Here is a 17,383-nt window from a genome sequence, read left to right on the forward strand (position 1 = left end):
ATAATCCAAAGAAAAGCAGCTCGATTTATTGTGGGTGATTTCCGTCAAAAGAGTAGCATTACAAAAATGTTGCAAAGTTTGGACTGGGAAGACTTAGGAGGAAGGAGACAAGCTGCTCGACTAAGTGGTATGTTTCGAGCTGTCATTGGAGACATGGCGTGGGAGGACATCAGTAGACGAGTAAGTTTGATTGGTGTCTTTAAACGTAGGAAAGATCACAATATGAAGATAAAGTTGGAATTCAAGAGGACAAATTTGGGCAAATATTTGATTATAGGAAGGGGAGTTAGGGATTGGAATCACTTACTGAGGGAGATGTTCAATACCTTTCCAATTTCTTTGCAATCATTTAAGAAAAGGCCAGGAAAACAACAGATAGGGAATCTGCCATCTGGGCGACTGCCCGAAATGCAGATCAGCAGTGATTGATTTATGTTAGTTTACTTGATGACGTTGGCTTCTAGGTTAAGCTTGAACTCTTACGCAGATAGCCTGGGTATCGAACTTTGGCCTTTGAGGTTAGTAACCCCGTGAGGTTAACTTAGTTTACGTGATGAGGTAAGCATTGCACTTATAGCCTGCGTTACGTTATGGCGTCGTGTGAGGTTAAACATGCACTCTTAGCCAGCACATCTCAGCGGATGTGTTCACCTATCAGGTGACAGTGGAGTCGTAGGCAGCTGAACCCGTGAAAAACCACTACTTTCTAGCAAATTGAAGTTTATATTGTGGCGATTTTAAAAGTGAAGGCAGTTTGTTATTTTACGGTACCGGTACTTGAATTTTCTCTGTCAGTCTACGGAAATATTCATTGAGTAGTTCGGCAATTATTTTTGTGACGACCGAAATATTTTGACATCTGTCTAGACTGTATAGAAATGTGCAGTTCTGACTATTTTAACTTTTTCAAATCAAGTACGTGGCACGAAATATTTATATGAAGTGCAAGTCTACGCTTTTGTGATATTATTTAATAGCGTATCATAGAGCTGCGTAACTGTAATTAATTATAATATTTAAAGAAGTGAGAGCCAGATTGTGGTCACTCAGTCTTCAAATGTATCCAGGTAAGTAAATTTATAAGTATCTAGATGTGACTTTTCGAGTGAAATAGCACAAGTAATACAAGTTCAACTGACTTAAGGAAAATTTAGAAGAGTGTTAAAACCTCGTAAGGTGGACTGTGTATCGCGAATACTCATACCGACATTAAGCTGAACTAGCACTGCAAGAATTTGACGCCGAATGTGAGAGAATATCTGTAACGTGGTGCTACGTGATGGCGTCAAACTCAATGTTTCCACGTTGTTGTATAATGTAGAGTTGCCGTGCAGTTCTGGACATCGCCATGCTTCATTGGATGGTAATGCTGCCCGGCCTTACCTGATGAAGTTCCACTGAAGCCAAGCAGATGAATGAATGTTCTTAGCTACGTAAATGTAACATCAGGAAGTGCTGATGAGATGTTTTATTTAACCTAATTTAGGATATTAGTGATATCTGTTTTCTTTTCGTGGCAACGTGCAGGATAACTGGGATAGTAAATCTATTAAATCGGTTGTATTTTAATAGGATTTGGTCTAAGGAATTGTGTAACGTAACTCGTTATTCTACCGTTCTAGTTCAGTCATGATTTTCAGTTTATTTCCGGTGTTCATTGTGGCATATATGACTTGTGTTTCCATTCAGTGTTTAAATGAATTGAGGCGGTTAGCATGTGTTCCGATAGAACGTGAAATTATAATCAGTGTGTTGTAGTCAAGGTCAGCACACTCATTGGTGCACTCCACTGCCAATATATATTATTTATTCAAATATTCCTCTAAGGTGATAGATTGTGTGATCATTTAGATGAATTGTTTACTAGCGTAGCGCTGTATTAAAGCTTTGTTGGAGTATAAGGGTTTTATGGAACTGTGCGTTATGTCACGGAGACATCTTAGTGAGCCTGAGGTTGCTCATGTGTTGTTTAATGTTGTATGGAAGAGAACAACATTTGGTGGTTATTGGCATAAGCACCGAAATTTAGTATTTGTATGTCGAAGTCCAAATATACAGCTGAAGCTTTGATAGCGTATCCCATTTACAATTTCCAAGTAACATTTCGACCATTCTAAGTTGAGTTTCAATGGACTTGTGGGATATTGTATTATCTAGCATCTTAATATTCCTGTGTTAAATGTGCCTAATCATTAAATTATTCCTTCTGAACTATTCCTGGTGAATTTGAATAAATTCGTTATCGCATAATAGCCACGTTTATCATATTAAGAATACAGGCATTGAATTAATCTTCTGATGCATATCCCACCTGCGTAAATTTGTGAATGTTTCTCTGCATTTTTGAATTAAAATTTTCCTCACGGTGAGAGCTGAGTACCTATACATTTATCTATTTATTTAGGTAAAATTCCCAGTCATACTTGGACTAGCCTATTTTTGTGAATTTAATTCATCAATCCATATATTTATTGAGGAAGAGTATTTTATTTTATGAAATCATGTTATTTGCTTAATCACCCAAGGCACGTAATACCTATGTTGCATGGATAGGATCCAGTCAGCTATAGTAAGTAAGAGTCCAACTTGGATTAGGATACCTCTAAGGAAGTAAAGGTCGACGAAGGTATGTGTAGTGAATAACAAATTCAAGATGAATTTCGTCAATCTTTGATTTGGTTTGAATGCGGAACATACTACTTAAATGTTTAGGATCAAATGTAACCTGAGTTAGGAAATGAGTCTTGATCATTTCTACCATAAAATATTCTCTCATCAGAGTTATGGTATTGCTGTAGTCTGATTTACTGGCTGGAACCTATCCATGCAACATAGGTATTACGTGCTTTGGGTGATTAAGCAAATAACATGATTTCACAAAATAAAATACTTTTCCTCAATAAATATATGAATTAATAAACTAAATTCACAAAAATAGTCCAAGTATGACTGGAATTTTTACCTAATGATTTACCTGCCATGATTTTGAACATAACCTTAAAGAGTACACATTATCATGCATGATAACATGAGGAACAATTTCCTAAGAAGTCAAGAGTTAGATATGTTAACATTTCACTTCTTTGGATTTATTGCTTGCCCATCTGGTTATATATAGCACACCAGAATGATTTCCTTATGATATTATGTTGCTATATTAATACAGAAATAGTTTCTATATTTTAAAATTCTTTGTCCTCAGGAAACCATGAAAGTTGGCAAGCGGAGAAGGAAAGAGGAAAGACCCGGCTTGGAAAAACGTTACGAACATTTGCGCTTGTGAATATGTTATTCAAAGATATATAACACATACATACGTATTAACCATATCATTTAAAAAAATTCAAATCCACAAATAAAAAATATTTGAACTATATCATTATGCCCCCCATGATTTGATTATTAAAGCAGATTTTCCTTAAAATCTCTTTGTTTTATTTATTGTTTCTCTCCTGAACATGAACACCTTCACATATCCAGCACTGGCCCCGAGAAGAGTCTTTTAAGGAGTTCCTTATGTATGTTTAAGCTGTAGATCTCCCGTCAGAGGTATGGTATTGCTGTAGTCTGACAGAGTATAATGAAACTATGAAATTGACTCGATGGGGTCACAAATGACGAAAAAGCCTCTCTAGTTCTCCATAGCTGACTCTATTATTCCGTTTTGTATCCTACCCTTTTCCTTTCACCGATTTATCAGTACAGTTTCATCCGTCGGGTTTTTTCTGAACTTAGCCTTCATTTCCTCATAACAAGTGCATTCCTGCCGATGATCCCAGGAGACTGTACCAGCAATCAGACTCACTATGGTCCTATCTACTATTTCCAGCTTATGAATAAGATAACCTGAGTACACACAGCTTTCCCTCCTGTGTAGCAGAGGTGGACCCACAAATCATAATGAAATACAGCTTCACTGGAGAGGTAAGTTGCTTCTGTAAGAAGTGAACAATGATTCACAACTGCAAGCTCACTGCTTTCGGTTCCCTGCACCTAGTTTCTGATTTGCTTACCATCCTGGGAGAATAAACATCATAAATACTTGAAATCAGCCATGTGTTCTAGTTTTGTATTTTCTATCTGGTATTTGATTCTGTTTGAATTCCCCCACTTGACACTACATTCAATCAATCATCAATGATCTGTATTTAGGGCGGTCACACAGGTGGCAGATTCCCTATCAATTGTTTACATCATATTTACATTTATTTATAATTGTTAGAATAGTTTTTCTTATATATTTTCAACGAACTTGGAAATTTATCGAACATTTCCCTTGATAATTTATTCCAATTCCTTACTCCTCGTATTTTGAGGAAATTATCCATGTATTCTCTGTAAATAAAATAAGAGTTTGGTCTATATTTTGGTCAGAATAGTAATAGATTAGTATATATCAGTAGGAAATATCAAGCATAAGAAGAGAAATGGAATATTACGGAGCTCTGGTGATAATATTACCATTCCTCCGTTAGTGTCTACTATAGCTGAATTTCAGGATGTTTTATTTGACAGATTTTTCCACAAAATTCATATTATCTATGGTGCTCGAAGCATACTGCTTTGTAAAGGGGCTATTTCGGCTCCAAGAAAAGAACTGGTCATGAAAATCAAGGGAAAAATTTGTCTACGAATTCTGGGAGAAAAAGGAAAATACATGTTAACTTTGTCAAGGAAAATCACGACTTGCTTCATTATGCAGTTGCGTTGCTCAATTCAATTTATGTCGCTGACCTACCAGCGAATGAAATTACACTAAACAGAAGTGTCGATAACGATCTTGAGCTACCTGAACAAAATACAGTAGAGACAATACGTGACACTCTGCGAGATATCGAGGGACAGCGATTAGAACTCTATCTAGCGGAGTGACCTGATTGTTGCTGATTGTGTCATAAGAGCACGTGTATTTGTTTGTGATGTTTTTGGGGTTATTTATGCGTTTGCATTAAGTTGACGTAAGTAAATGGTAGCGTGTGTCATTCCTTTATACCTCCTGTCAATATGAGTGGAAAGATATGTGCTGCGTTTGGCTGCAATAACTATGAAGTGCAGAAGGATTCGCGGTCTTTCTTCCGTTTCCTTCGTGACAAGAAAATGTAAGTAAATACTGTGTTTACATATATATTCTTCCAGTTACAAATATATTTTTATAGAAGGCCTATTTCCTAAACTTCTAACCTGCACGACACATATTTTAACTGGCTTAAAATATAATAAGCTTATTTTATTGTATTAGTGCAGCAGTTGAACACCGATGTGTTGTTTTAGGCGTGATCTGTGGGCTTTGATTTAATTCAAGAAAATGCATATGCATATGTATGTGGCTGGTTGTGTTCCAAGTTACCCCATTTGGAATGCCGCCATACGTTGTCAAGCACTGAAGAAAATATGGGTGATTTAAGAAATGTGATGATGATGATGATGATGCAAATTTGTTAAATGTAATGGCAAGTATTGCTTATAGGGAAATTTTGAATGTTTTTGCGGCTAAATTTGCAGATTTTCTTTCTGTTAGTAGGCTTCAAGTTAAAAGGAAAATTGTCCAGCTCTTAAGTGTAAATTCATTGAATCATGTGTGTAAGGAATGTGCCGATATTTTTATTGACAAGTGTCCTAATGTGATGTACAAAGCTTTTAAATGAGAAAAAAAATCTAGCCGTGAAAGTTCAGGCAGGTATGCTAAAGCTAAAAAAGTAATGCATAAATGAAAAAATCCCTTTCACAGCAGTCCATTTCACATCTAGATTATATGTCTAATTTCAGTCTTTAAATAATAACCTGTTAAATAATTCTTCATTCACGTATCCAGAATTGCTTTAGTAACTTTGAAAATATTTTAGCAACACTTTCTTTCCAGACGTAATTTATTTATCCATTTCCGTGTATACATTTCCATTGATTTTTGAATTTAGCGCGAATTTTCAGGTCACGCCACTAGGAGCGCCACTTGCGAATTGTCTCCCATTTTAACAAGGCTAAATCCAGAAGTGTTGCGTATTGTCTCTACTGTATTTGCCTGACCGCACCAAAATTGTGCAATTGTACTCGCTTGATAGTAAGAACGTTACACAACAATATTGGAAGCGATATTTTGACCGGTACTAGAAGTAATGAAACCTTATTTATACCACCTATTCTGTTAATTCGTGCGCCTCCGTAGCGTAACGGTTAGTGTTAGCTGCCGTCCTCGGGGGCCCGGGTTCGATTCCCGGTACTGCCAGAAATTTTAGAATGGCAGGAGGGCTGGTATGTGGTTGAAATGGTACATGCAGCTCACCTCCAATGGGGGTGTGCCTGAAAAGAGCTGCACCACCTCGCGATGAGGACAGAAGTTTACTTTCCGGTCTAGGAAGCCAAGAATAACGGCCGAGAGGATTCGTCGTGCTGACCACATGACACCTCGTAATCTGCAGGCCTACGGGCTGAGCAGCGGTCGCTTGGTAGGCTAAGGCCTTTCAAGGGCTCTAGTGCCATGGGGTTTGGTTTTTGGCTTTATTCTGCTAATTCCTAGCAATTATCCCTTGCAATTTAAGCGACCTGTTTTTAACGGAATTCCACGAAGTGTTGCTGATGGCACAAGTCTGGTTGTCCTGTATAAACTCTCTACATTAGAACATGCAGTCCTGCACTGCCGTCCTTCTTTGTCATACTGTCTCTACCACTTCCGCTATCTGCGACCATTCGTCTTAGCCATACATTTACTGAAAAAATGTGTTCCTGTAGGCGAAATGATAGATTTTGGGGGCCTACGGGACGGTGTTTCTTCCGCCGAGAGAGCCCGTCAACCTCACTATTCTCTGTTGACATTGCAGAGAATTATGCCGAATTGTATCGGCTGCACGGATAGTAACTAACAATTAAACTGACGTCCAGTTTAAGCATGTATCAAAAGCTCAACAATGCACAGATAAGAGGTCCGCTTGTTTACTTCGGTATTTTTGGAAATACAACACTCTACTAAAAAATATTTTTCGCGCTCTTATTGAAAGTCATATTCTTTATATGGTGCATATTTGGGCATGTTGCAGTAAAGAGCTATTTCAGACTGTTGAAATCCCACACAAGAGAGCATTTGTTTATGCTACCGACATTGACACCAACAGCTTATCTATACAAACATTGTAATGTTCTTCCACTTGAGGCTTTACGTCAACAAGCTTTAGCTATGATGGTCTATAAATTGATAAATAATCTGGCTCACTCCAATACTTTTTGTGTGACAAATTCTGACATACATTCATACAATACAAGAGGTATCAATAAAATTCACATTGAATTAATTAACTCAACTAAATATGGCAACAAATCTGTCTGGTACTACTCAGCACATGTGTATAACTCACTTCCTGAACATATTCGACAGGCTGCTTCATTTACTGTATTTAAGCGGAAATTTGTAAAATATTTACATAAGATTCTATGAACATCTGAGATATCTTGACTATGCAACATGTATACTATATGTGTCGTACCTCTATAATGAGTTTAACTCACTTTCCCTTTATTCTCATGTAAAACATTTCAGATTCTGTGTTATCTCCTAATTCTGCTACATGTATATCAGATACTAGCAAGATACCCGTGCTTCGCTACGGTAATATACTGAAATTTATAATTGAATGCTTATCGTTTTATATACAACCCGCCGATATTCGTGATCTGACTCGTTTACTGAGAGATTACGGCAACGTTCATCCCATTTTTCAATCTTTCTTTCCAGCAATCGATTTCGTACTTCCCGGGCTAGGTCCAGGTATTCCACCCGGTCAGTTGGGTTCCTAAATCTTAGCCATGCTTTCCTATAAGCATTTTTAATGTGGATCAAATCCTTGAGGAGATCCGGCGTGATGTCCTCTTAGGTGCCTTGGCGGTACTAAACCGGCGGCCGGACTGCAATCGTAGTCATTACCCGTCCAGGACCCGTTTCCAGCACGGTCCGCCCATGTTGACGACGGTCCAGGATATTATTATTATTATTATTATTATTATTATTATTATTATTATTATTGTTATTAGGGTGGTTGAAATTAATTGAATTTAGGTATTATTATTATTATTATTATTATTATTATTATTATTATTATTATTATTATTATTATTATTATTATTATTATTATTATTATTATTATTATTGATGTTCTGGACCCCACAGCAAGATGCAAGACTGCTACTTGGCGGTAAAATACATCTGCTGCCACTGTCATTGCTAACAATGTGACCAGCACCATTGTTGCGCGTAGGCAACTGTGCGGAATTTCTGGCGATACGAATGACATACCTCCGTGTATTATTGACCTTATTATAGAGGTGAACAATCTGACGGCCAATCTCATTCCTATCGTTTATTTCAAATGTGTTTAAATTTTTATTTATATGCCAGGAGAATCTACTCTAATCTAAGAACGTTCTCCGAAGGAAAATATGGCTGTTGAAAAAGAACCCAGGAAAGATTAAAAATGATCGGTTTATGATCAGAATAAGTACATCGCAAGTCTACAGCCTGTTTCCTATCATTCGACAGGATCAGGAATGGAATGAATAAAGCCCCATCTAGCGGCGACAATAGGAATTGTGCCGGCTGCCGAAGCTCCCCTCTGGGGCAATGATCGATGAGTGACAAATGAAATGAAATATTGGACAGTGTTGCTGGAATGAATGATGACAGGGAAAGCCGGAGTATCCGGAGAAAAACCTGTCCCGCCTCCATTTTGTCCAGCACGAATGTCACATGGAGTGACCGGGATTTGAACCACGGAACCCAGCTGCGAGAGGCCGGCGCGCTGCCGCCTGAGCAACGGAGGCTACTTAAGTACATTACGAACAGTAAAATCAATTGGTCTCACCTCCTTTTACACCCCACCGCCGTTTAAGTTTATTTACCCCCACCGTCCAAAAAATTAAAAGAAGGCGTGTTTCTTTATGTTTAAAGGAGATTCCAAATACCAATGTTCACGTTTATTACCTTTAGTTTTGAGATATAAGTATCCCCTTAAAAATAATTCACGTTTTTAACTTCCTTCCACACTCCCCCCACCCCTCCCTCACATAGTGATATTAAAGCAAAAAATACTTGTTCCTTTAATAGTAAAGGATCTTCTAAATACCAATTATCACCACTCTAACCTCTTCAGATTTTGATTTATGTGTCCTCATGAATGGACTTCAACTCCCTTTCACTCCCGCCACCCCCCCACCCCCAAGATTGTTTCCCCCCCAAAACGCGCTTTTCTTTGTTTTTAAAGGAGATCAAAATACCAATTTTCACGTCTGTAACAACTTTAGTTTTTATTAGATGTATGTATTCTCATACAATTAAGTCAATTAATTTTTTCTATCCTTTAACACTCCAAATCCCCTTCATTGGATTTTCCGAGAATACAGGTACGTGTTTGTTTACTTTTAAAGCAGATTCCAAAAATAAAATTTCACGTGTGTAACATCTTCATTTTTGAGATATCAGTAGCCTAATTAAAAGAATTCAACACCATTTTCAGTCACTTTTACCCCCCACCCCCCACTACCCAAGTTGTATTTCCGAAAACTAAAAATACACTTTTCTTTATTTTAATAGGATAAAAAATGACCATTTTTCACTTCTGTACATGTTAAGTTTTTTGAGATATACTGTAGAAATTCTCATTTTAAAATTTCACCCCATTTTAGTCTCCCTTAAGTGAAGTTTCCAAAGACAAATCACCTACGTTTCTTTACACTTACAGGAGATTCAAAATACCCACTTTTTACGTCTGTAACATTTTACGCTTCTCAGATATTCTGTAGATATAGTCTTTCAAAAAATTCACCCCAATTTGCCACTCCTGTTTAACCGACATTAATTGAATTTTCCAAAAGCAAAAATATACGTGTTTCTATATTTTTAAAGGAGATCCCATTTACAAATTTTCAGTTCTGTAATATCTTCAGTTTCTGGGATATGTGTATCCTCATTAAAGGCATTCAACCCACTATTCACCCTTTTACACCCCTCCTATTGGGATTTAGAGAAAACAAAGAAATACGTGTTCCTTTATTTTTAAGGGAGATTCTAAACACCAATTTTTACATCTGTAAACGTTTAAAGTTCTAAGATGCAGACACACTCATTTTAAAAATTCACCCCCCTTTTCACCCCCCATTATTTGGATTTTCCAAAAACGAAAAAATACCTGTTTCTTTATTTTTAAAGTAGATCCCAAATACCAATTTTCAGGTCTGTAATATCTTAAGGTTCTGAAATATAAGTAGCCTCATTAAAGGCATTCAACCTATTTTTCACCCTTTTTCACCCTTCCTATTAGGATTTTCCGAAAACAAAAAGTACGTGCTTCTTTATTTTTAAAGGAGATTTCTAAATACCAAATTTTACATCTATAAACTTTTGAGATATAGATACACTCATTTTAAAAATTTCATCCCCCTTTTCACCCCCCATTATTTGGATTTTCCCAAAACGAAAAAATACCTGTTTCTTTATTTTTAAAGTAGATCCCAAATACTAATTTTCAGGTCTGTAATATATTCAGTTTCTAAGATATAAGTATTCTCTTTAAAGGCATCCGAACCCATTTTTCACCCCTTTTCACCCCTCCTATTGGGATTTTCCGAAAAAAAATACATTTTCCTTTTTTTTAAATGAAGATTCTAAATACCAATTTTTACATCTCTAAACTTAAAAACTTTTGAGATATAGATGCACTCATTTTAAAAATTCACCCCCCTTTTCACCCTCGCATTAACTGGATTTTCCAAAAACAAAAAATATGTGTTTCTTTATTTTTGAAAGCGATCAAAAGTACCAATTTTGAGGTCTGTAATATCTTCAGTTTCTGAGATATATGTATTCTCTTTAAAGGCATTCAACACATTTTTCACCCGTTTTCACCCGTCCTATGTGGATTTTCCGAAAACAAAAAAATACGTGTTCCTTTATTTTTAATGAAGATTCTAAATACTAATTTTTACATCTGTAAACTTTAAAACTTTTGAGATATCGATGCACTCATTTTAAAAATTCACCCCCCCTTTCACCCTCGCACTAATTGGATTTTCCAAAAACAAAAAATATGTGTTTCTTTATTTTTCACAGCGATCAAAAGTACCAATTTTGAGGTCTGTAATATCTTCAGTTTCTGAGATATAAGTAGCTTATCCGGATTAAAGGCATTCAACCCCTTTTTCACCCTTTTCCACCCCTCCTATTTGGATTGTCTGAAAACAAAAAAATACGTGTTTCCTTATTTTTAAAGAAGATTCTAAATACCAATTTTCACATCTGTAAACTTTTAAAGTTTTGAGATATAGACACACTCATTTTAAAATTTCACCCCCCTTTTCACCCCCTTAGCGACGGAATATCCAAAAATCCTCTCTTAGCGAGCATCTACATCTTAATATGGATCTATGCCCAAAATTTCATTTCTTTATGTCCAGTAGTTTTGGCTCGGCGATGATGAATCAGTCAGTCAGTCAGGACAAGCTACTTTATATATATATAGATGTATTGCACCTATATGAGCCATGGCTCAGGTGCCCTTCACGAAATAAATAATAAAAAATATTTGGCGTGTAGTGTGATGCACGTGTGTCGTCATCGGCACGAAGTGAAGGTTGATTCAAGACGCACAAGGAATTTGGTTGCAGTAGGTATCTACTATGCAGATGAAACAATGTGAATAACATCTGAGAAACTTGATGTATATCCATCACACTGAGAGCTAAGGTTAGCTTTTGATAATGATAGCCAGTTTCTGGATCTAGCTTCCGACTCCCAGATACATAGGTTAGATTAAAGAAGAAAAACCATAGGAGCTATGTCTTCGTGCGACTATAAGTGCACTTCTATAATAGGTAATGGAATCACCGTAATATTTAAGACGCAGGCAATTAGCAGCAAAGCATATTCTTAGCAAAGTGGCCTTTTATCATCATCCCATCCTACAAAAACTCGTATTATTAATGGAATAGTATTTTTAAACTATTATAGGAGAGGATCCGCAATTCTTTGAGCCTTCTCACAACTGACAAACAGCCGATAAAATTTGTCCTAAGCCTTATTCATCCAAAATTTATTTAAACCCAATAGAAACAATCAAATAAAATAATTAGTGGTGAATACACGTCAAAAATATATTATATTCTATGCGAATTGATCTAAACACCAGACTACATCCGGTATAGAAACTGATTCTTATTTCTCACAGCTCTCACCAGAAACCTTTTGTATTGCCAACACGAGCATACTTATTTATGGCTAAATATTCGTGATTAGACAGGCTCTATCATATATAATAGAATTCCAAAGCATAAATATATAGGCCTACCGACTCACTCTGTATTATCAATGCATGAGACAACCCCGAAAACTTATATGATTGGTTCATACTGAAACCATCATCTTGTTGGTTTGGACGACGCGCCATTCTGAAACTAACTGCCACGTGGATGAGCAACCCAGTTAATTTACTCTCGGCATGTGTGACCTTGGCACGCGCGATCATGGCCATAGCTGAGCGTGAAACGACCCCGGAAGTTTAGTAAGTTGTATTTATGACCTTGCAGCATGATTAGACTTCATATTTAATTATTCTAAGAAGTTACATTTTTGCAACATTATGACTAATTCTGTTTATTAAGATAAAGCCGAATTTTAGAACTATAGGTGCACATAGGAATGTGGGGAAAAAAGGAGAGGCACACGTACACTTTGAGGTATCGGTATCAAATAGTGCAAGGGAAACATGAAGCTCCTGATGGTATTTGAACAGGGGCGAAGAATGGAATGCAGTCTTTGAAATCGCCTCGTCCTTACGAACATTTTGATAGTCTGTGCATATCAAGTATGGAAAATTTAGAACAATTTATGTTTTGGGTGGTTTTATGTGTCAGAGCTTTGGCAGAACTGAGATTCCCTGATCATTAGTGCGACAGCAAGCGTCGTTACACACATTTGATAGATGCGGAAGGGTGAGGACATGTGAGGTGCCTAGTATCAAACATGGACAAAAGCCATTTTGTTTATTTTTCAGTAGAGCCACATTTTTGTTTCTCTATGTTAAATCCCCGTTACATGTGTAAAATATTGTGTGTGTCGTATTTCCAGCCCTATGAATAAGAAAATCATGGTCGACACTTAGGAATTTCGGTGTAAGTCAATGTAAAACACGTTCAAATATGACGATGTCCATTTCTGAAACCGAGATTGGCTTTTGTCCATTTTTGATACAAACATCCATGTAATTGTCCACTTTTGAAACGAACTATCCCAATAATCAGAAAAAAGTTGCAGGAAGACACGGAAGTAAACTTCCATTTTAAAAGAAATATAATTAAAATATGAAAGAAATAAGGCTATTCTTATACTTTGTTAACATGTTTAACATTCATTTCAGTTCTTGCTTCACTGTATTCCTTGGCAAATAACCTCTGGTTCATCGCAAGGGTCTTCAGAACAATCACATTCATAAATAATCATTTACATTCATTTTCACTACGAATGTTCTTATTGATGACTTCGGCATATCACTTAAGAGAGGCATTAATTTCCAATCTTTTCCGAAGTGCTTTCCTAGTAATTTGTCAACATCTTTAAGTTTCTGTGGGTTTACATTCATGTCAATATCAGTAGGTAAAGGATTCATTAACATTGGACTTACCTGTCATGTTTTCGTGATCTCACGTTCAATACCTGTTTCCAAATAGTAACCTACCTCTGCCTCTTTTCGTGCTACTGAGTACAATTCTTTTAAACTGTGAAATCTTGAAATGAACTTGACTAGCAGATTTCAGATAAATCTGTGCTTGTTCTTTCCAATTCAGTGGTTCCAAGGTTTGTTCGATCACTTTCACTGTGCCGTACATTTTGAACACCTCAAGATATTCATCTATTCATCAGGACTTACTATGGTCGTCATCTTCTTAAGGTCTTTCTCAGTGAGTCTAAAAATCCTATCTGGAAGCAAATATGAGTGTCCAGTAACTGGAAATACCAGTTTTAATTTGTGAACAGAGGATGGTGTATACGTTGTAAGCCACTGTGCACACATCGCCAACATATTAATGTTTATATTTTGGCCGGCGCAGCCATCAGCAATCAACTTGACTGAAGTGAAGCCTTGTAAATCATTAGATCGTAACTCATTGACAACCGCTGATGCTATTTCGTATGATGATTTATTTCCCTCATTCTCCAGCCACGTATAAATAGACACATTGTCAAGGCGCAGTTTGCTTTGAGATGTGGCTATTACAACGGACAGATTGTAACAGTAGAGTTGTCTGGAATAATAAGCCGAAAGTTCACTTAATTTTGGCAAAACGAGGTTCTTTTGGCAATCGTAGGATATTAAAAAACAGTCCTCCTCTTGTTTCCTTAAGATGTCGATAAGGATTCTCTGGTCGCCATGACAGTTTGATGTCACTTGTAGCAGTATGATTGGTTGAAACGGTCATGTTCGTTTTTTATATAAACTACGTTTGGAGGTGTCCGATTATGAAAGAAACTGCATATTTCTATGTTAAAAATTACGTATAAATATTCGTTTATGAAAGACACTGACCATTAATTCAGGGAGAGCATTAAAAAATGCCATAAGGATCAATCCTTAACTCAATTTTGATATAGGTGGCGCATGGTCATGTTTGATATTAGGCAACTCATGTCTCCATCGCTCCGGAACCATAGTTCCCAAAACAGTATTCGGACTTAGCCTACAACCGGCTAGTCCAGTAAAATAAGGAGTTATCGCTGATCTCCTATTACATGTAAAACCTTAGGATCAGACATTATTGTCTTGCAGAGTCATATTCATTGAGTTTGGTGAAAACAGAGAAAGTCCAAGGCGGTTCTCTTAATTATCCAACTAGGACAAAGTGGCAGAAACAGTTTGTACCAAATGATCGAAGCAGTCGAATACTGCATTTCACCAAGAGCTATACGTTGAGAGCGGGCCCAAAACGACATAAAAACTAAACGCGATGCGTGTGCGATTACAATGTGTCGAGACGCCTTCCATGTATTTATTCCAGATACTCTATCAGAACGAGATGGTAAAAATAAATGATCAAGGCATGATGCCTAAATTTATAAATCTACATGCAGTCATGATGATGTGACACTAAGTCCATGAAAGCTGGCGAGATGAGCCAATGGCCAGATTAATCAAAAACGTAGGTTCCTTAAAAATGTTTGTAAACAGTATGATGCTTCTTACTATTATAACTGTATCTAACGCGGGAGAAGCCCTGATTTTTTTCTTGGATAATTTTTGGGGAAGTGGGAAGTAAATAATGAGGTAAATGTTTTGTTCAATGCGTGTGGATAACTCTGTATATTTGCTGTATCACTCTGTTCGAGAATAGATTGGTGTGAGGTGTTGTGCAGAAGAAAGGACGTTTGATCCTATTATAGAAATTATTTGTAGCCATGGCGTTTAAAATGTTAAGTGTGATTTGACAATTGTCGTTGTTAAAAATGCATTTACTAGGAGGAGAATAATGTTTCAAATATGCGTGATCACAAAATTCAAGGATGTTACCCGTATAATATTAAAATTAAGATCACTGATATGAGCGTAGTGAGATCGGTTACATAGGACAGTGAGAAATCGTTAAAAGAGGAAACGGGAATATCGGGACTTTTTGTTGTTGTGTCGTCACGTTGGTGTAATATTTGTCTTGGTGACGAGAAGGGTAAAATGCCCCTTGTAGTTTGAGACTGTTTCCCTGAAATAAGAGATTGTGTTGTAGGTAATGTCCTGAAGGTAAAAATGATATTACAGGTTAGTGAAGTGTAGACTTGATATTTTGGGGGAAATAGTTGAGACATTTTGTTTCCATGGTTTCACCTCGTCAACTGGACTGTCACTGTCACGACGTGTGTAGAGGTATAGCTGTACGCCAGGTATTTGTCCTGAAGGATTAGAAATTTGTAACGACTATTAGGACGCGATGATTTCCGCGGTTGTGTAATTTCAACGGTGATCTGTGAGGTCATATTTTTCCTTTGATATATTTGGTGACAGTTGTCAAGTGAAGGGTAGAATGGGAATTGCTATGTAAATTTCACATTGGTCACATAGTGAGTGCTCGAATTGTGTCCGTAACGTGTTTCTGTCAGTTTGTATTTGGAGTGGTCGATTAGCAGGTATAAAAAGGGTCGAGCAAGTTACCCAGCCGACCACACTATCTGCTCAGACTTAAGAGAGGGCCGATATCTGCTCTTTGTGCTGGGTAAGGATTGCATTTTGTCATTGCTAGAAACGAATGATTACAAAGAAAATTTTAAAGACTTGTTATTCCGTATTGAAGCCTCCTTTCCAATTTGAATTATTGACGGTAAACGTGCAGATAATTTTCTGGCTTGGTTCTAAAAGGGCCAATGTCATTTTTTAATCGAAATTGAGATCTTAACTGATACAAACGCGTTTTATCCTGGCTTGCAACATGTTAAAAGGGCCAATGTCTCTATTAAGTACTAAACGAACTGTTCCGGCCTAGATATGGCTAGACCACCTAGTTACTCGCTACCACTTTAGGACAGATAGCAGCACCCTTCAGTGTCTATTTATTTGAAGGCCCTCAGCCGGAATTGGTGTGGACCACTGATCTCTATACCTGGATGGCTGGTAGCTTGGGTAGCAGTAAGCCGAATAGAAGATGACTGGCGTAGTAAGATGGCAGTGAGCGCACGGTGCAGTAGACCACGAGGAGCGCGCTTGCTTTGTTTATGCTTAGTTCAGTGACGCCAGGCCTCTTGATTGTAGTTCCACGAGTGTTCTGTGCTTTCTTATTGCAAAATAAATAGTGTATTTTACGCATTTAGGTTCGTTGCCTTGTAGTATACTTGTGGATTACAAGATTCAATTTAAATATGTATGTGTTTATCTGAGTCCGCCTCTGTGGTGTAGTGGTTAGCGTGATTAGCTGCCACCCCCGGAGGCCCGGGTTCGATTCCCGGCTCTGCCACGAAATTTGAAAAGTGGTATGAGGGCTGGAACGGGGTCCACTCAGCCTCGGGAGGTCAACTGAGTAGAGGTGGGTTCGATTCCCACCTCAGCCATCCTGGAAGTGGTTTTCCGTGGTTTCTCATTTCTCCTCCAGGCGAATGCCGGGATGGTACCTAACATAAGGCCACGGCCGCTTCCTTTCCTCTTCCTTGCCTATCCCTTCCAATCTTCCCATCCCTTCACAAGGCCCCTGTTCAGCATAGCAGGTGAGGCCGCCTGGGCGAGGTACTGGTCATTCTCCCCAGTTGTATCCCTGATCAAGAGTCTGAAGCTCCAGGACACTGCCCTTGAGGCGGTAGAGGTGGGATCCCTCGCTGTGTCCGAGGGAAAAAGCCGACAGATGATGATGATGTGTTTATCTGAAATATGAATGAAGA

The sequence above is a fragment of the Anabrus simplex genome, chromosome 2 (assembly GCF_040414725.1).
Source record: "Anabrus simplex isolate iqAnaSimp1 chromosome 2, ASM4041472v1, whole genome shotgun sequence".
Taxonomy (NCBI): Eukaryota; Metazoa; Arthropoda; class Insecta; order Orthoptera; family Tettigoniidae; genus Anabrus; species Anabrus simplex.